This window comes from Schistocerca gregaria, chromosome X, assembly GCF_023897955.1.
Source record: "Schistocerca gregaria isolate iqSchGreg1 chromosome X, iqSchGreg1.2, whole genome shotgun sequence".
NCBI classification, from domain to species: domain Eukaryota; kingdom Metazoa; phylum Arthropoda; class Insecta; order Orthoptera; family Acrididae; genus Schistocerca; species Schistocerca gregaria.
The window spans coordinates 169628688-169654933 of NC_064931.1; the positions used below are offsets into that span (position 1 = coordinate 169628688).

The window sequence follows — 26246 nt, forward strand, 5'->3', positions numbered from 1 at the left end:
GAACAAAGCCAATATGCTTAAAAAAAAAAAAAAAAAAAATTGTGTCGCATTACATTTTGAACGCCCCTCGTGTATGCTTACCCGGTTTAGACGGAGAATAAGATGTGTAATTCGTAATGTGGAGACCAAATTTTGGTTTTTAGTACGAAGCATCTGAAATTCGGTTTAAGCGGCAGGTTTCTCGATGTAATTATGGATTAACCGAATTTTCGTTTTACCAAATTTCGAAATAAAGATTGTTTGCTTTAGTACTTTATCACACATTCATGTTAACAGTGGCCATACTGTATAGAGCATCTCGTTTGGAACGTGATACGTTACTATTATCTAAATCTGTTAATATTACGTTCCAGTCACAACAGTTCGAAGCGAATTCCTGCCAGAATTTGTTATATGTTTGAGTTTATAACACAGTGACTACTCGGTATGGCACGAAGTGGTGATAGACGATATCGAAGGAATTCCCATAGACACAAAGAGCTTATAACTTACAGAAATGTTGATAATACAGTAAGTAAATCACACCTGAAATTGCAATAATGACCAGTACGTGATATGGAAAGACAAAACATTTTTATTTGCAGCCATAAAAACAGGAAACCAAACCTTTCTGTCACATACAACTAAAACAAGTTCAGGGAAATTTGGAATTTCAATTTGGAAATCTCAGGCAAATTTTTGGACGAAGTCGCCACCCATTCAGTTTGTTTTTTTTCTCCGTACCAGCTTGATTGTCCGTCTTAAAGGAGAGAATGGGGAGAAGGTAAGGAGAGTAGATAAACCTATTCAGCCAACTATTTCCATTCTATAGTTGAAACTAAAGCAATTAAAACTTTCAGTATCAGGACGATCACTGTGCTTTTGTCTGCAGGAGACCCTTCAAATCTAGCGTCAGCACTGGTATGTTGCGATACAACCACTAGCGAAAGAAGGATGATCTGACACTCACGATGTTGCTGCACAAGTGCACATTCCATTTAATGTTACAGTTTATTATATTTTCCATTATAAGAAGCTCTCGACAGAAAGACAATGACTCGGTTTTAAATCTCCTCCTGCTAGCCGCATTCATAGGTGGTTTTAGTGCGCCTTGTACGCAAAGTGCAGTGGCGTGTGTTGAACTTCTCGTTGAGGTAAGCAGTTACAATAGAATATGTCATTTTTAAATATCAAATTACGTTATTGGTGAATTCGTCAGTCATCGTGTCGTAAGATACTTCAACTGCCACAGGAGATCATATTCAATTAATGTCAGAGCTGTTCTTCAGAGTATAAATTAAATACATAAAGCTATATTTTTCTCTTTTTTAAGTCTGAAAAGCTTGTCGCAAATCAGGCATTACATGCAGAAATAATCAGAATAACTTCAAAGAGTTTTACAGTTTCACAGTATGCAATCTGGGGTCAATGACAATAAACTCCTATAAGTCACCAACACTTCTATGATGCATTTCTCTGGAAATATATGCAACCAGTAGCTGTGGTATTAAACAGGAAAATCCTGAAACCGATCCTTAGCAGTCTTTTAGTGGATTTAATGCAGGTTCAGGGTAACATTGGTTATACTGATCAAAATTATGTGAATTTAAAAGTTGCAAAAATAACAAAAAGGCCAAATTATTGAATCCATCTTGTAACTGTCTCATCACTGTGTACAAAATTTCACTGGCAATTCTTCCAACGTTTGTTTCCAAACTGACTGCAGTAGCTCTGGATCACAGGGTCCCAGGTTCGATTCCAGGCCAGGTTGGTGATTTTCTCTGCCCGGGGACTGGGTGTTTGTGTTGCCCTCATCATTTCATCATCATTATCATCGGTCGTGACAGTGGCTAAATTAGACTGAGTAAAGAAACGAGACTGTGTGAAAAGATGGGAATTCGTATGGGCGCTTATGACCGCGTAGTTGAGCGCCCAACAAAACCAAACATCATCAAATGGTTCAAATGGCTCTGAGCACTATGGGTCTCAACTTCTGAGGTCATTAGTCCCCTAGAACTTAGAACTAGTTAAACCTAACTAACATAAAGACATCACACACATCCATGCCCGAGGCAGGATTCGAACCTGCGACCGTAGCGGTTTCGCGGCTCCAGACTGCAGCGCCAGAACCGCACGGCCACTTCGGCCGGCACCAAACATCATCATCAAGAGCCCAACGACATTTCTCGGCTGCGGCCGCGGTGCCACGTCCAGCAGCTATCCCCCTTGCTTGACGTCGTCGATGACAACCACGTCCGGCGCGTCACCGAATGGCTGCTTACCTTCCTGGCGGCTGGGGCACTAATAACACCATCGCGCTAATAATAGACGAGGAAGTTGCAGCGCGACTCCAGTCTCTCAAAACCAGAAGGGCGGGAGGAAGCTATGGGGTCACAAACATCCTCCTTGAGAATTTGCCTCAGGGGGTCCATCGGCTTCTGGCCGACATCTTCAACCAAGTTTTCCTTTGGAGGACCCACCCTTCCGTGTGGAAACACGCAGAGGTGGTCGCTATCCCGAAGACGAACGAGAACCCTTGGCTGCCCTCGAACTACTGGCTTATCAGCTTGCTCCAGTCCCTCTCGAAGGTATTCAAGAGGCCTTGCATGAAACACCTACTGGAGCACGTCAACCAGGAACTCTTACTTCCAGAAGAGCAGTTTGGTTCCTGGAGTGTCATGTCACCACTCACCAACTGCTGCGCCTGGTGGATCCAGCCATGGGAACACTGGAGACGAGAGAGTACCCACTGAGTACTCCTGGGTGTGTCTAGGGTATTCGACCTGGTGTGACAAGACGGTCTCGTGTACGAACTCTTTGTGCACGGGGTTTCGGTGTCACACGGAGTCTTCATGTGGTCCTACCTCTCTGGCATCACCTTTTATGTCGGGCGAAACAAGCAACGTCGACTGCGAAAACCATATGTATAGGGGTGTCACAGGAGTCGGTACTCGATCCCTTACTATGCTCCCTGTGCGCCGCCGACCCGCCGACGGTTGCACAAGTGTATTTGGCACTCTATGCTGTCGACACGGCGTTGTTCACCCACAGTATGAAGGTCACATTATGGCACGCAGCCTCCAGCTTGGATGTGTTGGCTTGGACGCTTGGGCCACCAAATGGCGGCTCAAAATCAGTGCTGGGAAGATTCAAGGGGTCGTCTTTAGCAGATGGAAGTTGTCGTCGCCTCTACCACCAGTCATCATGGGTGGCCCCATCCTGTGTACCAAGACGGCTGCCTACCTCGTACTAAAAATCAATCAGCGTCTTACTTGGCTTCCGCATAGACGCGACATCAGGGACAGGACTGCAAGGCGTATACGCGCGCTCTACCTTCTACTCGCCCCCAAGTCAACGCTTTCCCCTCTCCATGGTCTCACGCTTAATCTGACACTGCTTCGTATAGTGTTGCAGAACGCGACCGTGGTGCGGGGGTAAACTGCTGACTCTCTCATCGCTATCCTACCTCAGCAGCTCCATGAGGATGTGGGTCACCCATTATTGTTTGATAGGTTCCGACAAACAGCCCAAACATTTTATGAAAAGGCAGGCCTCTCCCGCAACCGGCTCTTCAGTAGCGTAGGGCACCAACACCATCACCGACTGACTACACATTGGCAGCACCTGTTGCTAGAGTGATACTCTCCGCAACTGCATGAGGACCAACATCCCCGAATAACTTGCGACCGATCAAACACGATAGGCCACGATCCCCTACCACAACAGGAAAGGCAGCACCTCGGCGCTCGCCCTGTGACAGGTCGATTTTTGTTTGGTCGCCCATAACTGCAACTGCGACTCCAGCAGCCAGTTGCAGATGCAGCTCCGTTTGAGACAATTCGCACCGGTGCCTACGGCGACCCATCTCTTACAGTATCAGCCGACTCTGCACCAAGCCGAACCGCTATGTTACGTCACCCAGCGGCTACCAGCAGCCTTCCTTGGCACTCAGTGCTACTGTTTAATTGTGCTACAGTGATTATAGGACCGACATTCTTTGAAGTTTCATATCTTATTTCTTGCGCTCACATTCTATCATTGATGTTAATACTGCCATAGGTGGAACATTAGTTTTCTGTGGCGAGGCTGCAATAAATGTATATTGTCAAACTAACTGTGGAATCATCAATCATTTGCTTGCAGTTACAGACTAGAGAACATAAACCAAATATCGCCACCAAAAATTCAGGATCTATTGTCCTATCTCCAGTAATTTTTATGGAGAGATGGTTACAGCATAGGTTCCAAAAACACTTTAAAAACTAGATTCTGCGTTGTCTGAGATTTGGAAACTGTTCCTGGAAATAACCATATCCAATATAGTATGTCGCAAAACACACAATTTAAGGAGAGAGAAATTATCCTTTTCAATCTATGCGCTACACTAGCTGTGTAGAAAAGGTCCTGTAGCACTTGATCAATTACAGTATTATCTGTTTCCCAGCTTCCATTAAGCTTCTCTTTGGTTAGAGAGTTGGTTTGACCTTTCTAAAGGCAGCAATACAACACCTTAAAGGTATATGTAAATTCGACATTAAGCGGAATCAGCGTCGACGAGCGAAAATGTGTACCGGATCGAGATTCGAACCCAGGAACTACTGCTTACCAGGCAGGTGCGGTAACCACGGGGCCATCCGGGACACAGCATTATCGCAACTGAGCGGACTACCTCTCACCAGATAGGCTTATCAATTATAATTATGCGTGGTTTCTGTTCTTTCGGACATGGATCCACATTCTTCAGTGCGAATGCACAAATACGTCCGTTCTTATGTGGGAATATCTGAGTAGCGAAAGGGAGTAATATGGACAGGGACTGCGGATAGTTGGCGATCGGCCGTGAAGCGTGCTGAGGAACACTACTAGCCATTAAAATTGCTACACCACGAAGACGACGTGTTACAGACGCGAAATTTAACCGACAGGAAGAAAATGCTGTCATATGCAAATGATTAGCTTTTCAGAGCATTCACACAAGGCTGGCACCGGTGGCGACACCTACAACGTGCTGACATGAGGAACGTTTCCAACCGATTTCTCATACATAAACAGCAGTTGACCGGCGTTGCCTGGTGAAACGTTGTTGTAGTGCCTCGTGTAAGGAGAAATGCGTACCATCACGTTTCCGACTTTGATAAAGGTCGGATTGAAGCCTATCGCGATTGCGGTTTATCGTATCGCGACATTGCTGCTCGCGTTGGTCGAGATCCAATGACTGTTAGCAGAATATGGAATTCGTGGGTTCAGATGGGTAATACGGAACGCCGTGCTGGATCCCAACGGCCTCGTATCGCTAACAGTCGAGATGACAGGCATTTATCCGCGTGGCTGTAACGAATCGTGCAGCCACATCTAGATCCCAGAGTCTACACATGGGGACGTTTGCAAGTCAACAACCATCAGCACAAACAGTTCGACGACGTTTCCAGTAGCATGGACTATCAGCTCGAAGACAATGGCTGTGGTTGCCCTTGACGCTGCATCACAGACAGGAGCGCCTTCGATGGTGTATTCAACAACGAATCTGGGTGCACGAATGGCAAAACGTCATTTTTTCAGATGAATCCAGGTTCTGTTTGCAGCATCATGATTGTCGCATCCGTGTTTGGCGACATCGCGGTGAACGCACATTGGAAGCGTGTATTCGTCATCGCCATACTGGCGTATCACCCGGCGTGATGGTATGGGGTGCCATTGGTTACACGACTCCGTCATCTATTGTTCGCATTGACGGCACTTCGAACAGTGGACGCTACATTTCAGATGTGATACGACCCGTTGCTCTACCCTTCATTCGATCCCTGCGAAACCCTACATTTCAGCAGGATAATGCACGCCCGCATGTTGCAGGTCCTGTACGGGCCTTTCAGTATACAGAAAATGTTCGACTGCTGCCCTGGCCACCACATTCTGCAGATCTCTCACCTAATAAAAACGTCTGGTCAATGGTGGCCAAGCAACTGGCTCGTCACAATACGCTAGTCACTACTCTTGAGGAACTGTGGTATCGTGTTGAAGCTGCATGGGCAGCTGTACCTGTACACGCCATCCAAGCTCTGTTTGACTCAATACCCGGGCGCATCAAGTCCGTTATTACGGCGAGAGGTGTTTATTTTGGGTACTGATTTCTCAGGATCTATGCACCCAAATTGCGTGAAACTGTAATGACATTTCAGTTCTAGTATAATATATTTGTCTAATGAATATGCGTTTATCATCTGCATTTCTTCTTGGTGTAGCAATTTTAATGGCCAGTAGTGTAGTTCGCGCAGTTGAAATAACGCGGCGTCCCGGATGGCGCCGTGGTTACCGTACATGCCTAGTAAGCAGGAGATACCGGGTTTGAATCTCGGTACGGTACACATTTTGCTGGTTGCTGCTGATTCCGATTAATGGCTCGCTGCAGCTGAGAGCAGAGATCTCCCTCCAATTTACATATAATTACTCACAGCTGCGTATTCTGAATGGTGTTTGTTCATTCGGACATGTTTGAAAGAAAAACCTTAAAGGAAAATATCTGCATAGAACGGTGATAAGAGTGGACCAGCAGTCATTGGAAACCACCTGTGGATGGCAACGACTCTGCTTGCCTAAATATTGAGGAGAACATACGACATGCCCAGGTTCGGCACATGAGTTTCTACGAGTAATATACCCCAGAGTCACGGGGCCTTCTTATACCAATGTTTGACCACCGATTGAGCAACCTTTCATAAATCATCTTTCCACACAACATACTGCGTATTGTTACAGATTAAATCACTGTTTTACTAGGCCCGCAGTCCGGAACCGTGCGACTGCTACGGTCGCAGGTTCGAATTCTGCCTCGGGCATGGATGTGTGTGATGTCCTTAGGTTAGTTAGGTTTAAGTAGTTCTAAGTTCTAGGGGACTAATGACCACAGCAGATGAGTCCCATAGTGCTCAGAGCCATTTGAACCAATCACAGTTTTAGATCATAGGTACAGTCATTCTGCAATATGGTTTATAACGGTCAAAAAATTATTTTCCATTTACTGGGTTACAGGAAGAAGCACATCTGAATGCTTTTAAACAGCAAATGAAGTTTAATTGTACCACGAAATTTCTCATCTGCTACAAATTTCAGTGCACTTCAGGCAAACAATTGCTTGTTTCGTGCAGATAAACTAGTTCAGACTGTTTGAAACTATCGTTTGTGCATACAAAGTCAACGGGAGGAGAACTCATTATGTTGGGTAATATTATATGTAGGAATTAACAGATAAGTGCATCAGCATGGCAGACTTTGCAGTATATTGTGTTGCCACCTTGTATGCTATATTCTTGTTGAGGTTGATATTTTGCTGGGAGAAGCGTGGTTGGCTGTGAGGGAGGACGGGGAAGTGTAATTAGATGGAACCCAATGACTTGGCTTCCTTCTTGCAATGCAAAGAACCGCACGATAGCCCTGGGTTCGGTGTGGGGCGTTGGTGGGGTGAGTGGACTGCTGTAGCCTGTAGTGGGGTTGTGATCCACTGAGGGCTACAGCGGGGACGAAGCCTCTCGGTCGTTTATAGGTCCGCAGTTCAATACCATACAGCACAACACAATTACAATACAATTCTAGCAGCAGTAGCCGATCTAACAACTGCACTTGTTGTCTTTTGTAGGCGTTGACGACCGCAGCGCCGTACTCTGCTTGTTTACATATACACTCCTGGAAATGGAAAAAAGAACATATTGACACCGGTGTCTCAGACCCACCATACTTTCTCCGGATACTGCGAGAGGGCTGCACAAGCTATGATCACACGCACGGCACAGCGGACACACCAGGAACCACGGTGTTGGCCGTCGAATGGCGCTAGCTGCGCAGCATTTGTGCACCGCCACCGTCAGTGTCAGCCAGTTTGCCGTGGCATACGGAGCTCCATCGCAGTCTTTAACACTGGTAGCATGCTGCGACAGCGTGGACGTGAACCGTATGTGCAGTTGACGGACTTCGAGCGAAGGCGTATAGTGGGCATGCGGGAGGCCGGGTGGACGTACCGCCGAATTGCTCAACACGTGGGCCTTGAGGTCTCCACAGTACATCGATGTTGTCGCCAGTGGTCGGCGGAAGGTGCACGTGCCCGTCGACCTGGGACCGGACCGCAGCGACGCACGGATGCACGCCAAGACCGTAGGATCCTACGCAGTGCCGTAGGGGACCGCACCGCCACTTCCCAGCAAATTAGGGACACTGTTGCTCCTGGGGTATCGGCGAGGACCATTCGCAACCGTCTCCATGAAGCTGGGCTACGGTCCCGCACACCGTTAGGCCGTCTTCCACTCACGCCCCAACATCGTGCAGCCCGCCTCCAGTAGTGTCGCGATAGGCGTGAATGGAGGGACGAATGGAGACGTGTCGTCTTCAGCGATGAGAGTCGCTTCTGCCTTGGTGCCAATGATGGTCGTATGCGTGTTTGGCGCAGTGCAGGTGAGCGCCACAATCAGGACTGCATACGACCGAGGCACACAGGGCCAACACCCGGCATCATGGTGTGGGGAGCGATCTCCTACTCTGGCCGTACACCTCTGGTGATCGTCGAGGGGACACTGAATAGTGCACGATACTTCCAAACCGTCATCGAACCCATCGTTCTACCATTCCTAGACCGGCAAGGAAACTTGCTGTTCCAACAGGACAATGCACGTCCGCATGTATCCCGTGCCACCCAACGTGCTCTAGAAGGTGTTAGTCAACTACCCTGGCCAGCAAGATCTCCGGATCTGTCCCCCATTGAGCATGTTTGGGACTGGATGAAGCGTCGTCTCACGCGGTCTGCACGTCCAACTGAGGCGCCAGGTGGAAATGGCATGGCACGCCGTTCGACAGGACTACATCCAGCATCTCTACGATCGTCTCCATGGGAGAATAGCAGCCTGCATTGCTGCGAAAGGTGGATATACACTGTACTAGTGCCGACATTGTACATCCTCTGTTGCCTGTGTCTATGTGCCTGTGGTTCTGTCAGTGTGATCATGTGATGTATCTGACCCCAGGAATGTGTCAATAAAGTTTCCCCTTCCTGGGACAATGAATTCATGGTGTTCTTATTTCAATTTCCAGGAGTGTATCTGTATTTGAATACTGACGCCTATACCAGTTTCCTTGGCGCTTCGGTTTACGATTAATAATACAGTGACGGTAAAAAGTTGAAACACCAAAAAATAATTAACATAGAGCAATGAAATATTGGTACAACATTTGTCTAGGCAAAATATTTTACTGATTAACGTTGCAAGATTACAGGCTAATATAAGCGCGACATATGTCATTGCAAATGTGAAACACTTGCACATTAATACCCATTGTAACGGCCAGAATGTTGAAGGTCAACATACAAACGTGTATGCATTGTGTTGTGCAGGTACTGGATTTCAGTTTGTCGGATGGAGTTCCATACCTGTTACACTTGGTCGGTCAATAAAGGTACGGTTAATGCTGTTTGTGGATGGCATTGGAGTTCTAGGCTGATTATGTCCCATACGTGCTCGATTGGAGACAGATCTGACTGAGCAGGGCAAGGCAACATGTTCACACTATGTACAGCATGCAGGAGAACAACAGCGGTATATGGGTAAGCATTATCCTCTTGGCAAACAACCTCTGGAATGAAACTTCCTGGCAGATTAAAACTGTGTGCCGGACCGAGACTAGAACTCGGGGAGGACGGGGCGTGAGTCGTGCTTGGGTAGCTCAGTTGGTAGAGCACTTGCCCGCGAAAGGCAAAGGTCCCGAGTTCGAGTCTCGGTCCGGAACACAGTTTTGATCTGCCAGGAAGTTTCATATCAGCAACTCCGCTGCAGAGTGAAAATCTCAATCTGGGGGCCTCTGGAATGTTGTTCATGAATACTAGCACAACAGGTCTATTCACCATATAGCCGTGAGAGTGCTCCTGCTGTCATATGAAATCGCACTGAAGACCATAACTCCAGGTGTAGGTGCAGTGTGCCTAGCACACAGACAGGTTGGTTAACGGCCCTCTACTGGCTTTTTTGTAGCCAACTCAGGGCCATCACTGGCACCGAGGCAGAACCAGCTTTCATCAGAAAACACAACAGACCTCCACCCTGCCCTCCAATGTGCTCTCGTTTGATACGACTGAAGTTGCAAATGGTGGTGGTTAGGGGTAGGCGGAATGCAGTCTACAGTGCGTCTGGCTCCGAGCTATCCCTTAAGTAACCGATTTGTAACAGTTCGTTGTGTCACTATGGTGCCACTGCTGCCTAGACTGCTGCTGTGGATGCAGTACGATACGCCAGAGACATACGCCGAACACGATGGTCTTGCCTCTCGGTAGTGCCACATGGCCGTCCGGAGCCCGGTCTTCGTGCGACCGTACATTCTCGTGAGCACTGCTGCCAGCAGTCATGTACAGTGACTTCATTCTTGCCAAGTCTCTCTGCAGTATCGCAAAAGAAACATCCAGCTTCTCGAAGCCCTATTATGTGGCCTCTTCAAACTCGGTGATGTGTTGTTAACAGCGTCTTTGTCGCCTTAAAGGCATTCTTGACTGAAAACAACTAACCACGTCCAACCTTAAACGTATCTAACGCTCACGACTGTTACAGCGTGTATTTATAGCAAACCTGATTTGCATCCTCGTAATGGCGCTACCAGCGCTACTCGTACATGACTACTCCGAAATTTGAACAGACATCTTGTAAGCAGAAAAAGTAAATGTATCTTATACCTAGAAGGAGTAATTACCTGGAAACAGTCAAACATTATAAAAACTACTGCACTGTATTAAGAAACGTTTTTAAAAGTTCAGAAGTATGTACATAATGTCTGAGATTAGTACATCCGATAAAGAAATTAAAACAGTCTGGAATATTGTTAAAACGGAAACAGGGCAACCAAGAACACAGGAAGACTGTATTTTTTATCAGACTCGGTGACAAGTTTGTTACAAAAAGTGAGAAGTAAATTTTTTTTAAATAATAATTTTCAAGTATTCTAGAGAAAATAGGATGAAGCTGTTCACTAGAAAATGTAAGGCTGTGTATGGAGAAAGCAATACCTGTGCCGTTTGATAAAACTGAAGTTCAACCCACCTCTCCTACTGAAATTAGGATAATAATAAATTCACTCGAAGGTAAAAGCTCACCTGGAACTGATGGCCTTTCCAACAGAGTACTAAAATCTTGTTCCAAACAGCTAAGTAGGATTCTCAGCCACATTTGTAGTGGCTTACTGGAACAGGGCATTTTTCCAGGTAGACTGAAATGTGCTACTGTTAAACCAGTGCACAAAATGATGATAGGTCTGATACTAACAACTACTGCGCAATTCACTTCTGACTGCTTTATTCAAAATTCTTAAAACGTTATGTATTCAAGAGTACCTTCACATATATATAAAAATGAAGTACTACAAAAAGGTTAATTTAGTTCTCAGAAATGCTTTCACTGATGAAATATTAAATGCTCTAAATAACTTAACATCACCTATTGGGATTTTTAGTGATCTCTCAAAGACTTTTGACTGTGTGTATCATGAAATCCTTCTAGTTAAACTTAAGTAATGCTGTATGAATGGGACAGTTAACAAATGGTTTAATTCATATTTAACTGGGTGAATGCAGAATATTCGCATTAACAGTACACATAGTCTACAAAAATCAACAGAGTCCTCTAACCGAGGAGATATCAAGAACTGTGTCCCTAAAATCCAGCCCTGAGTCCCTTATTGTTCTTAGTATGTAATAATGTCTTGCCACTCTATATTTATGAAAATGCAAAGCTAGTTCTATTTGATCATGATACAAGATAATTATCACACCCATCAAAGAAGAATTAGCTGAGGAAATCTCAAATAATGTCTTTCAGAAAATTATTAATTGATTCTCAGTAAATTTTGAGAAAACACAGTATATACAGTTCTGTACAATAAATGGCACAACACCACTGATAAGTATAGACTTTGAAAAGTAGTCTGTTGCTATGACAGAATATTCCAAATTTCTGGGTGTGTACATTGATGAAAAAGTGAATAGGAATGTTTGAAATGTTTGAGTTCAGCTACATATGTTATTAGGGTTATTGCAAATTTTGGTAATACGCATATCAGTAATTTAGCCTACTATGCCTATTGTCACTCACTGCATTCATATGGCATCATATTTTGGGGTAATTCATCATTAAGAGAAAAAGCCTCCCCCCATGAACCATGGACCTTGCCGTTGGTGGGGAGGCTTGCGTGCCTCAGCGATACAGATGGCCGTACCGTAGGTGCAACCACAACGGAGGGGTATCTGTTGAGAGGCCAGACAAACGTGTGGTTCCTGAAGAGGGGCAGCAGCCTTTTCAGTAGTTGCAGGGGCAACAGTCTGGATGATTGACTGATCTGGCTTTGCAACATTAACCAAAACGGCCTTGCTGTGCTGGTACTGCGAACGGCTGAAAGCAAGGGGAAACTACAGCCGTAATTTTTCCCGAGGACATGCAGCTTTACTGTATGATTAAATGATGATGGCATCCTCTTGGGTAAAATATTCCGGAGGTAAAATAGTCCCCCATTCGGATCTCCGGGCGGGGACTACTCAGGAGGATGTCGTTACCAGGAGAAAGAAAACTGGCGTTCTACGGATCGGAGCGTGGAATGTCAGATCCCTTAATCGGGCAGGTAGGTTAGAAAATTTAAAAAGGGAAATGGAAAGGTTAAAGTTTGATATAGTGGGAATTAGTGAAGTTCGGTGGCAGGAGGAACAAGACTTCTGGTCAGGTGACTACAGGGTTATAAACACAAAATCAAATAGCGGTAATGCAGGAGTAGGTTTAATAATGAATAGGAAAATAGGAATGCGGGTAAGCTACTACAAACAGCATAGTGAACGCATTATTGTGGCCAAGATAGATTCGAAGCCCACACCTACTACAGTAGTACAAGTTTATATGCCAACTAGCTCTGCAGATGATGAAGAAATTGAAGAAATGTACGATGAAATAAAAGAAATTATTCAGATAGTGAAGGGAGACGAAAATTTAATAGTAATGGGTGACTGGAATTCGAGTGTAGGAAAAGGGAGAGAAGGAAACATAGTAGGTGAATATGGATTGGGGCTAAGAAATGAAAGAGGAAGCCGCCTAGTAGAATTTTGTACAGAGCACAACTTAATCATAGCTAACACTTGGTTTAAGAATCATGAAAGAAGGTTGTATACGTGGAAGAACCCTGGAGATACTAAGAGGTATCAGATAGATTATATAATGGTAAGACAGAGATTTAGGAACCAGGTTTTAAATTGTAAGACATTTCCAGGGGCAGATGTGGACTCTGACCACAATCTATTGGTTATGACCTGTAGATTAAAACTGAAGAAACTGCAAAAATGTGGGAAATTAAGGAGATGGGACCTGGATAAACTGAAAGAACCAGAGGTTGTACAGAGTTTCAGGGAGAGCATAAGGGAACAATTGACAGGAATAGGGGAAAGAAATACAGTAGAAGAAGAATGGGTAGCTCTGAGGGATGTAGTAGTGAAGGCAGCAGAGGATAAAGTAGGTACAAAGACGAGGGCTGCTAGAAATCCTTGGGTAACAGAAGAAATATTGAATTTAATTGATGAAAGGAGAAAATATAAAAATGCAGTAAATGAAGCAGGCAAAAAGGAATACAAACGTCTCAAAAATGAGATCGACAGGAAGTGCAAAATGGCTAAACAGGGATGGCTAGAGGACAAATGTAAGGATGTAGAAGCTTATCTCACTAGGGGTAAGATAGATACTGCCTGCAGGAAAATTAAAGAGACCTTTGGAGAGAAGAGAACCACGTGTATGAATATCAAGAGCTCAGATGGCAGCCCAGTTCTAAGCAAAGAAGGGAAGGCAGAAAGGTGGAAGGAGTATATAGAAGGTTTATACAAGGGCGATGTACTTGAGGACAATATTATGGAAATGGAAGAGGATGTAGATGAAGACGAAATGGGAGATACGATACTGCGTGAAGAGTTTGACAGAGCACTGAAAGACCTGAGTCGAAACAAGGCCCCCGGAGTAGACAACATTCCATTAGAACTACTGACGGCCTTGGGACAACCAGTCCTGACAAAACTCTACCAGCTGGTGAGAAAGATGTATGAGACAGGCGAAATACCCTCAGACTTCAATAAGAATATAATAATTCCAATCCCAAAGAAAGCAGGTGCTGACAGATGTGAAAATTACCGAACTATCAGTTTAATAAGCCACGGCTGCAAAATACTAACGCGAATTCTTTACAGATGAATGGAAAAACTGGTAGATGCAGACCTCGGGGAGGATCAGTTTGGATTCCGTCGAAATGTTGGAACACGTGAGGCAATACTGACCTTACGACTTATCTTAGAAGAAAGATTAAGAAAAGGCAAACCTACGTTTCTAGCATTTGTAGACTTAGAGAAAGCTTTTGACAATGTTGACTGGAATACTCTTTTTCAAATTCTAAAGGTGGCAGGGGTAAAATACAGGCAGCGAAAGGCTATTTATAATTTGTACAGAAACCAGATGGCAGTCATAAGAGTCGAGGGGCATGAAAGGGAAGCAGTGGTTGGGAAAGGAGTGAGACAGTGTTGTAGCCTCTCCCCGATGTTATTCAATCTGTATATTGAGCAAGCAGTAAAGGAAACAAAAGAAAAATTTGGAGTAGGTATTAAAATTCATGGAGACGAAGTAAAAACTTTGAGGTTCGCCGATGACATTGTAACTCTGTCAGAGACGGCAAAGGACTTGGAAGAGCAGTTGAACGGAATGGACAGTGTCTTGAAAGGAGGATATAAGATGAACATTAACAAAAGCAAAACGAGGATAATGGAATGTAGTCAAATTAAATCGAGTGATGCTGAGGGAATTAGATTAGGAAATGAGGCACTTAAAGTAGTAAAGGAGTTTTGCTATTTAGGAAGTAAAATAACTGATGATGGTCGAAGTAGAGAGGATATAAAATGTAGACTGGCAATGGCAAGGAAAGCGTTTCTGAAGAAGAGAAATTTGTTAACATCGAATATAGATTTATGTATCAGGAAGTCGTTTCTGAAAGTATTTGTTTGGAGTGTAGCCATGTATGGAAGTGAAACATGGACGATAACTAGTTTGGACAAGAAGAGAATAGAAGCTTTCGAAATGTGGTGCTACAGAAGAATACTGAAGATAAGGTTGATATAGCACGTAACTAATGAGGAGGTATTGAATAGGATTGGGGAGAAGAGAAGTTTGTGGCACAACTTGACTAGAAGAAGGGATCGGTTGGTCGGACATGTTTTGAGGCATCAAGGGATCACAAATTTAGCATTGGAGGGCAGCGTGGAGGGTAAAAATCGTAGAGGGAGACCGAGAGATGAGTACACTAAGCAGATTCAGAGGGATGTAGGTTGCAGTAGGTACTGGGAGATGAAGCAGCTTGCACAGGATAGAGTAGCATGGAGAGCTGCATCAAGCCAGTCTCAGGACTGAAGACAACAACAACAGCAAGAGAAAAAGTATTCGTTGCACAGATGCGTGCACAGAATAATAGATGGGCTCACTCAAGATCACATTGCAGACATTTATTTAAGGATCTAGGGATATTTACAGTACCTTTATAATACCTATATTCACTTACGAAGTTTGTTATTAATAATCTACTCCAATTGAAAAATAACAGCGAAGTGCATAGCTATAACACTAGAAGAAAGGATGACCTTCAGTAGGATTTTGGAATATATACGGCATTCGAACATACGTCCAGAATTTCTACAGAGTGGCTCCAGGAACACTCTTCTGAGTTTCGTCCGAATTAGTACCTACGAATGTACACTGCATTACTGTGAAAGTAGGCAGCTTGTAAATACAGCCGTATATTTTAATGATAATTCCCAGCCCGTAAACAAATAAAAAAAACTTGACGCTCGATGGGTTCTTAGCCATAAACTGTTTGCCAGGAACTGCTGCAGCGTCGAGGGAACAGCTCCATTCATCGTACACAGCGCAGTCAATCAATACACGTACAAGATTTGTGGCTCTAAAGTACGAGGGCAGTCCAGAAAGTAAGAACGTTTACACTTACAGTCCGAGCACCTGTCTTGCGGTAGTCGCTTACTGGTTTTTGGTGTGGCGGACAGTTGCCACATACCGCTGTAAGTCAGATCTCGTCAGGTGATACGTGGAGAGATAAGGGTGACCGTGGCTGTACTGACTGCGAATCCCACCGACTGTGAGGTGCGATGTGTAATTCACTGTCTGCAGGTGGAAAATAATAGACCATGTGACGTTCACCGCAGACGTGTTACTGTTTATGGCGAAGGTGTAATGAATGCAGCCAGTGTCCGAAAGTGGTGCATAATGTTTAAGAATGGGAGAACAGATGTTCATGACGAAGAAAAATTAGGGCGATCCTCCATCATCACATATCCGCTAAAAGAAATGGTGGATCGCATCGATGGACAGAATCGACGAATTACGATTATCGACGTGCAACGAACGATATTAGGAAGTGTCTCGTTCAACTGTACACGAAGTTGTCACTCAGCAATTAGAGTACCACAAAATCTGTGCACGGTGGGTGCCACGAGTGGTCACGGATGACCAGAAAGACGCGAGAATGGTTGCTGCATTAGCGTTATTGGAGGGTTACAAAAGTGATGGCAACACGTTCATACACCAGTGTGTTTCAGGAGATGAAATATGGGTTTCCAATAACACCCGCGCGACAGTCTATGGAGTGGTAGCCAACGTCAACATAAGAATCGGATGGCAGCGTCCTAAAAAGGATTGGCAAAAAATGCACATGTAAAACATGTATGTTAAACAGAAATGTACAAAGATTGAAGTAGAAGTAAAATATGTTTGTTAAATCAAATGTAAAGTAGTTAAGCTTGAGAGCCATGAGATACCTTTTGTTGCAAAATCAATAAAATAGAGTGACATCGCTAGAAATATGATATGCGCGATGAGCAGCAAACAACGAGCTGTCAAATCGCAAACCCTACACAGTATATGCTACGAAAGTCAGCCAACATACTGGAAGGGGGTGGGAAATTATAAGAAGAAAGCAGAATTTATATATATATATATATATATATATATATATATATATATATATATATATATATACACAAAATTTATTATCAAAATCATTTTTTTGATTCAGTTAGAAGTCTCAATTGACAAGAATATCTCTTATCATTAACTCTCTTTCTCTCTCTCTCTCTCTCTCTCTCTCTCTCTCTCTCTCTCTCTCTCTCTCTCTCTCTCTCTCTCTCTCTCAGTCTGGCCTGGTATTAATTTGTATTGAACTTTTCGCCCCCTTAAACAAATTGTGCAACGCGATCTGACTAAATACTGACAAACCGGACGTCGTTGAGTTATAGCAAGGAAAGTAACCAACTATCAAATTAATCTGACAGCTTTTGAATACAGCACAACGGCAAGGAACTCAACGCATTTATTGAATTAAGGCCGCACATTCTGCCGAGCTACGGTATCATCATATCCAAAACGACAGTAAAAGCGACTTTGCTGACTGTCTGATTGCGGCTCCCGCACCGTTAGTAGACACTCACTGCGTCTCTGAAACCTGCCTACTCACTTGGACTAATATTGTCCGTAACACTCCTCTCTGTGAACTGCACCGGTATCGTACGGTGTGCGAGTGCGATCAGCTGCTTGCCCACTGGCCAGATAGAGACAGTCTCACTACAAGTACGATAAAATAAAAAAAGCACTTGTACTGTCCAACTGCTCTTTCAGCCACTTAATTTCCCCCACACTGCTTGCTGAGTGACGAATATACAAGGGGGGGGTGGGGGGGGGTGGAACTTGGAACTTTAATAGTGGCAACTAGTTATTTACAGATCCTACAAAACAGATACGTGCTTCAAAGTTTTACTGACCTTCAAAGTAGTCACCAGCATTGTGTATAACCCGTTGACAGCGATGTGGAAGTCGTAGGTTTCTATTAGCAGTACCAGATGCGTTGACGGTTCCAACGGCGCGGGCAATTGCCGGACGAATTTCAAGCGGTTCTGAAGCGAATGCCGTGGAGCGTTTCCTTCAGTTTATAAATCGAGTTGAACTCACGAGGGCTTAAGTCAGGGGAATGCAGTAGGTGGTATAGTACTTAGCAACCCCAACAGTCAAACAAATCAGTAACAGATTGCACTGTACGTGCTTGAACATTGTCCTGCAAAATGATGGCCAGGTACAGCAGAAAGTGTCATCACTTCTGTGTCTAAGCTGGTCGTAGGGAACACTTCACGGCATTAGCTTCAGAACTGCTACAAATTCGTCGGGCAACAGACCGCGCCGCTCGAACCGTCAACACAACTGGCACTGCTAAGAGTATCCTTCGACTTTCACATCGCTGGCAACGGGTTATACACAATGATGGTCACTACTTTGAAGGTCATTAAAACTTTGAAACACGTATCTATTCTATTCGAGTTGTAAATAAGTAGTTGCCACTATTAAAGTTCCAACCCTCGTACATTTCATAGAGACGCGCTGGTACATCTACTCGATTATCAATCGCAGCCTAAGGGCCACTCTGCTGTGCACAAGATGACGCAAATCGAGACACGTCCTCTCCGCTCCCGGAGAAGGTTCAGACGCATGCTCTTTACACAAAACTAACAGCTCCGCTATTGCGAAAGAAGATCACAAGGACCGCAAATTCCTGCTCATTCACAGGACTCGTCTGTAAATGAGTGCGCCCTTCCTACTTCGAATCATACGGCCTGTCGCCGATCCGTGCTAGTTCACGTAGCAATTGAGCATAAATTTCCATCAGCACTCCCATTCCTGCCCAGTTTTTCAGAAGAGCTAACGGCTGTTGGTTTTTGAAATTTAAGCTATGGCCATTGGACTGCAGCTGTGCTGGAGCCGTTTCGCCACAAAAGACTTTACTTCCCACTCCTCCGTGTGCAAACTCTCAATGGCTAGAGCCCGTATAAACATGGAGTACTAAGTGGCCTGCGTCCTCCGCTGTGCCGTGGTCACCGGCACACGTCCTCCCCGAACGACACCGCCCTGAGGCAGCCCATGTAAGAGCGATGTTCTGTCTCTGCTAAGCACCACACGAGCAGCCCACTAGTTCACAATTATCCCTTGAGCATTCAATATAGACGGTAAGTTCAATATAGACGATAAGTAACGTCATTTCACTGTACGCATACAATGGCTCTGAGCACTATGGGACTTAACTTCTGAGGTCATCAGTACCCTAGAACTTAGAAGTACTTAAACCTAACTAACCTAAGGACATCACACACATCCATGCTCGAGGCAGGATTCGAACCTGCGACCGTAGCGGTCGCGCAGTTCCAGACTGTAGCGTCTAGAACCAATCGGCCACTTCGACCGGCCATTGTCTGCATACATCAGTGTTCTAAATACACTATTGGCCATTAAAATTGCTACACGAAGAAGTAATTCAGATGATAAACGGGTATTCATTGGACAAATATATTACACTAGAACTGACATGTGATTACATTTTCACGCAATTTGGGTGCATAGATCCTGAGAAATAAGTACCCAGAACAACCACGGCCTTGATACGCCTGGGAATTGAGTCAAACAGAGCTTGGATGGCGTGTACAGATACAGCTGCCCATGGAGCTTCAGCACGATACCACAGTTCATCAAGGGTAGTGACTGGCGTATTGTGACGAGCCAGTTGCTTGGCCACCATTGACCAGACGTTTTCAGTTGGTGAGAGATCTGGAGAATGTGCTGGCCAGGGCAGCAGTTGAACATTTTCTGTGTCCAGAAAGGCCTGTACAGGACCTGCAACATGCTGTTATGCATTATCCTGCTGAAATGTAGGATTTCGCAGGCATCGAATAAAGGGTACAGCCACGGGTCGTAACACATCTGAAATGTAACGTCCACTGTTCAAAGCGCCGTCAATGCGAACAGGAGGTGACCGAGACGTGTAACCAATGGCACCCCATACCATCACGCCGGGTGATACGCCAGTATGGTGATGACGAATACACGCTTCCAATGTACGTTCACTGCGATGTCGTCAAACACGGATGCGACCATCACGATGCTGTAAACAGAACCTGGATTCAGCCGAAAAAATGACGTTTTGCAGTTCGTGTACCCAGGTTCGTCGTTGAGTACACCATCGCAGGCGCTCCTGTCTGTGATGCAACGTCAAGGGTAACCGCAGCCATGGTCTCTGAGCTGATAGTCCATGCTGGTGCAAACGTCGTCGAACTGTTTCAGTCAACAGATGGGGACGTTAGCAAGACGACAACCATCTGCACAGTGATCGAGACTGGCTGCACGATCCGTTACAGCCATGTGGATAAAATGCCTGTCATCTCGACTGCTAGCGATACGAGGCCGTTGGCATCCAGCACGGCTTTTCGTATTACCCTCCTGAACCCACCGATTCCATATTCTACTAACAGTCATTGTATCTCTACCAACGCGAGCAGCAATGTCGCGATACGATAAACCGCAATCGCGATAGGCTACAATCTGACTTTTATCAAAGTCAGAATCGTGATGGTACGCATTTCTCCTCCTTACAGGAGGCATCACAACAACGTTTCACCAGGCAACTCCGGTCAACTGCTGTTTGTGTATGAGAAATCGGTTGGAAATCTTTCTCATGTCAGCACGTTGTAGGTTTCGAGACCGGCGCTAATTTTGTGTGAATGCTCTGAAAAGCTAATAATTTGCACATCACAGCATCTTCTTCCTGTCGGTTAAATTTCGCGTCTGTAGCACGTCATCATGAATCCTGCAGGGCTGTCCATAAATCCTTAAGAGTACGAGGGGGTGGAGATCTCTTCTGAACAGCACGTTGCAAGGCATTTCAGATATGCTCAATAACGTTCATGTCTGGGGAGTTTGGTGGCCACTGTAAGTGTTTAAACTCAGAAGAAAGTTACTGGAGCCACTCTGTAGCAATTCTGGACGTGTGGATTTCTCATTGTCCTGCTGGAATTTCCCAAGTTCGTCGTAATGCACAATGGACATGAATGGATTGCAAGTGATCAGACACGATGTTTATGTATGTGTCACTTCTCAGAGTCGTATCTAGTCTTATATGGATCCGGTATCACTCCAACAGCACTCGACATACACCATTACAGAGCCTCCCCCAGCTTGTACTGACCCCTGCTGACATGCAGGGTCCATGGATTCATGAGGTTGTCTCCATACCCGTACACGTCCATCCACTCGATACAATTTGAATCGAGACTCGTCCGACCATGCAACATGTTTCCAGGCGTGAATTGTCCAATGTCGGTGTTGACGACCCCAGGCGTGGCGTAAAGCTTTGCTCCATGCAGTCATCAAGGTTACACGAGTGGGCCTTCGGCTCTGAATGCCCATATCTATGATGTTTCGTTGAATGGTTCTCATGCAGACACTTGTTGGCCGAGCATTGAAATCTGCAGCAGTTGCAGAAGGGTTGCACTTCTGTCATGTTGAACGACTCTTCTCAGTCGTCATTGGTCTCGTTCTTGCAGGATCTTTCTCCTACCGCAGCAACGTCGGAGATTTGATGTTTTACCGGATTCCTGATGTTCAAGGTTAACTTGTGAAATGGTCGTACGGGAAAATCCCCACTTCATCGCTACCTCGGAGATGCTGTGTCCCATCGCTCGTGCGCCGACTATAACACCAGATTCAAACTCTCTTAAGTCTTGATAACCTGACATTGTAGCAGCAGTAACCGATCTAACAACTGCGGCAGACACTTGTTGTCTTACATAGGCGTTCCCTACTGTCCTGTTTAAATGTCTCTTTATTTGAATACGCATTCCTGTGCCAGTTTCTTAGATGCTTCAGTGTAATTTCTTCATGTAAGACGTTCATAAAATCCGACGCCTTACAATACTGATGACCTGGAAGGAATTGTACACGCATGTATACAAATTGTAATTATAGTCTGTAATAAAGTGTTCAACAACTGAAGGGCAAGTGTGCATTAAATCTTATAAAACCATATAAAATTATTATCAAAAGCTTTCAAACAGACGATAAAACAATGTTTCAAGTGTTAAGCAAACAGACATTTAAAATATAACATCATTATTATGTAAAAGGGCCTAACAAAGGAAGGTAAATTGTTCAGATTTTATCATCAGTTTATGGTGGCACCATGCGCCATTGGAAGAGCGGCGATGCTTTGAACTGTTCATAATCCTGGAGGCGAGGCCGACCGCTGGACACGCGTTACCGGGAAACACAAGTGAGCTGCACTCTGGTTTCAATAGAAAGGAGTGAACGCCGCCGACCCAAAGGCGTGCTAGGGTCCCATGCACGGTTTTACAAGTTGACTTGGTGTGTAGAACCGTGCCTGTAGCGTATCTAGATGCTAAAGAGGAGAACACGGCAAGTGCCATCACCCGATCTCCCAGAAGCTTCTTTCACTGAAAGATGAATCATAATAACGAACACGTGTCTCGACTTATCCCTAAATGCTCACTGTTTCTGAGAAAACGGAGGTCAAAGTTTTCGACGTAGTTTACATGCCTTTTAGAGCGTAATAAGTTGGACCAAAGCGGTGGTACAACGCCTAGCGTCGAGGCGTCACACATTTGCATTCGAAACCCGGTTATTGTTTTCAATTTGTTTTTGTTTTGCATTTATCTAGGTCCGTAAAAGATTACTGTACAAATGTTTTCCATTGTATGTTGAAACAATGCTGTCCCTATGCATCTACTAAATGTCTGTTGAATCAATTCAATAAAACCATAAATGGATGAGGAAGTTATTCGAAATTTTTTTCGGTAAAATTTCTATAGTTTATCTACAGCACCAGTTCTGGGGAAAATTATCCTTTGCCGTGAAATTATTGGCAACAAATGAAATGTTCAGCAATGTTAAAGATGTTTTTTCCCGAATGAGATTCAAACGAAGATATGCCACTGTGGTTTACCTGCCCTCACGCGGTGCTCATGGTGTTCGGAATTTCTGTGTCCAATGCTCCTACGATCGGTAACATCCGAGTGGATGGACTAAAACTTCCTGAAGAAGAGTAAAATGTAATAATCAATATAAGAAATGATGTAAGAATGAAATGTAAGAACAGGAGCAATTAAAATGATTGAAACCCTCAAAATACCATAGAAATATATTATTTAGTAAATGTATGACACTGATTGTGAAACACACTTGCAATTTCACAATTACTGTAACGCCCTTGTATCCCCTAATTTGATACGAAACATTCGGATACTAATCTTCTATGGAAATTGGCAGAGGAACAAAATAAAATAAAACCAACAATCGAGTTTCGAACCCGGAGAGCAAAAGTGGAAAGTCGCGACGCTAGCCACTGCGTCCCCGCAGCGGTTAAACTTATTGCCGAGCGAAAACATTATGACATCCTTCTTAATAACTTCTTGATTCATCTCTGAAAAGCATTACGGCACCGATTCTGCGTCTCATGGATTCGACAGATTGTTGGTAGGTTTCTGGAGGTATGTCGGACCAGATGTCCACGCACAAGTCACGTAATTTCCGCCGGAACTGTGACCGAGCGGTTCTAGGCGCTTCAGTCCGGAACCGCGCTGCTGCTACGGTCGCAAGTTTGAATCCTGCCTCGGGCATGGATGTATGTGATGTCCTTAGGTTACTTAGGTTTAAGTAGTTCTAAGTCTAGGGGACAGATGACCTCAGATGTTAAGTCTCATGGTGCTTAGAGCCATTTGAATCATTTGAACTTTCACGTCTTCCGATTGTCCCTGATACAGATTCTGACGCTTCTGCTGCATCTCGTTGTCACATCGATGCTCAGAATTCTGAATTGGTTCCATCTTTTCCACTGAACTATAAGCAAATGGCACAGGCCACTGAAGCTGATTCAGTTTTTAACATTTTGCTAACATACATTCGCACATCTTCGCCTCTCTCATTGAATAGCATAAAGAACTCTGTAGTGCGCCGATACTTTGCACGTCGACATAGTCTCGCTGTACAGAAAGGTGTAATTCTTGTTTAAAATGACAGTGGACAGTCACGTGAGTTGATCCCTAAACCTTTTCAAAAGTAAGTGTTGCGGTTACTTCACCAAGGACACTGGGGGATTGCTCGTACGAAACAGTTAGCGAGTCGACACAGTACTTGGCGGGGTATGGACACCCAAATAGAGAGGATGACGTCACAGTGTCAAGCATGTGCGGAAAATCAGTCCGCTCCGCCACAAAAATTCTCTGCTTGGCCTAAATCTCAGTCACGTGTGCACATAGACTTTGCGGGACCTTTTTGGAACACTCTCTGGTTTATTTTGATTGACTCGTATAGCACGTTTCCTTTTGCTGTGCCAGTAAACTCGACAATGTCACGTAGCAGAATTCAGGTGTTTTCCCTTATTTTTTGCCTCGAAAATTTACCTGAAGTAATAGTGTCAGTCAATGGACCTCAGTTCAAGTCAAATGAATTTGAAACATTCTGTTAACACAGTGACATACAGTATCTCACTAGTGCACCGTTCCATCCACAGTCATGCGACGAATCGGAACGTTCTGTCAGAACCTTCAAGCAGCAGATGGCCAAACTTCGCTCCGCACACACCATGGATCAAGCATTGCAATTGTTTCCACTTCCTATCGTTCGTACTCACGAGATGGACCTTCGCCGGCGGAATTGCTTCATGGCCGGAGCTATCGGACGCTGCTGTACCTGCTCCACCCTCCTCAGCATCCGACAGGATTTTTAGTGGCAACAGACGGAGGGCTCGAGGTGAGATCGTCCGCCGACTTGGCACTTGCATGTACTGTTGAGTGGTACTTAAGATAGGTAAATGAATTAGTGAAATCAATATGAAGTGAAGCAGAAATTAGAAAATAATTGAATAAATTAGTTTAGTTTAGAAGAATTACACACTGGCAGACAGCGGACATAGAAGCCATCGCCCTCCCCACACACGCGGAAGCTGTCGATTCAGCCGTCAGGCCATCCCCCGACCGGCTCACGTGTTTCTCAATTTTCTCATGTGATCGAAGGCCCTCGCCTTCATTCCAAGAGCCAATGACCGACGTTAAGAAGATTCTTCGAGAAGCTTTTCAACGTGACAGAAGAGGCAATGACCGTGAAGTCGTTCACCTCCACTGAAGTGAAGTGAATAAATACGCGAGACGCAGTGGGCCCGACAAGAGTAGTTTTCAGTTCAGTTTCGGTGCTGAAGACCATCATGCAGGAAGAGACTACATCGTACACAGAAGCACCAAGTCCGCCGCTGTCATGAAATAGCAAGCAGCAGCCTCGCCGCCAGAAGACAGAAGTTAGGAGGTATTTGAAGACTGATTTTTACATACCCAGGTGACTCGTGAGGATGGGAAGGAGACGGCCTCACGTCTGCAGTCACCTGTGAGCTAGTGATGAAGATCTGACAGCCGAAGACTGGCAAGCTGGAGTCCGTTGTTCGAGTCCGGGACACTGGCCTCCCCCGCCGCCCCGCCCCGCTGGCCGACGCACAACATCCAAGGTATCACCATCCGATTCACGACTTCGTTCTCAACAATTAAACGGGCCACCGCACGAGGCGCGTCTGCAGTCAACTGGGCAGGACGGCGACACGAGATACACACCGCCAGGCGTAATCAGACGCCGCCGCTCACGGAGCATGATGGCTTCGGTAACGACACAGCATCCGCTCTCCCAGCCAGAACAATCCAGTAAGGAAACCATTGTACAAATCTTTCAATAAAAGTTATCTCATGTAAAAATGCTGTTTCATTCTACCTCATACCCGAGCCAAGGACGAACCCACCCTGCCCACATGTTGTTAAGAGAGAAGAAGTAATTTATTTAGTTTTTTTCACCCTGACTTAATGCTTTAGAATCAAATGCCCTTTGCAGTAATGCTCATCCTGACAACTGACTAGCATCAAAAGAGAGGAAGCCCAGTTACAGTACCTTATTTCATGTCCAGATGGCTTGCAGCGCCGACGTCAAAATCGACCTCGCCCCTGTAATGTGCACGATGATCTTTCAGTGTCTCTTCCACCAGATTCACGGGTCCAGAGGGCACCGCGGCCACAGCAGCCGCCAGAGGGTGCCATCACGACAGCACGGGACAACCCCATGGAGATGGAATCTTCACCTCCTCCGCCTCCTCTCGTCCTAACGATGGAGCTGGAGCCGCCTTCTTCATCCGGGTCATGGCAGCTGGAGGTGGACACGTATTCTTCTGGTCCTTTTCTGGAGGACGTTTCTGCCAGAGCATGGTGGGGTACGACCGGAAGCTTGACGTCCCCTGCAACCACAGCTTCCCGTCCAGCGATGCGCCCACACTCCGGCCTCCCCCGCCATGGTCGCACTCCCTACACGACG

The 26246-nt window shown here is 45.2% G+C and overlaps 1 protein-coding gene and 1 non-coding gene across 8 annotated transcripts in view; one reads left to right on the forward strand and one right to left on the reverse strand.

Annotated features, from left to right (window-relative positions):
* Positions 1–26246, reverse strand: part of LOC126299039 (lysosomal acid phosphatase-like) — a 612830-nt gene that overhangs the window by 391336 nt on the left and 195248 nt on the right. The window lies entirely within an intron of this gene.
* On the forward strand, positions 9671–9745 carry Trnas-cga (transfer RNA serine (anticodon CGA)). Its single transcript has one exon. It is a non-coding gene; the product is annotated as a tRNA-Ser (tRNA).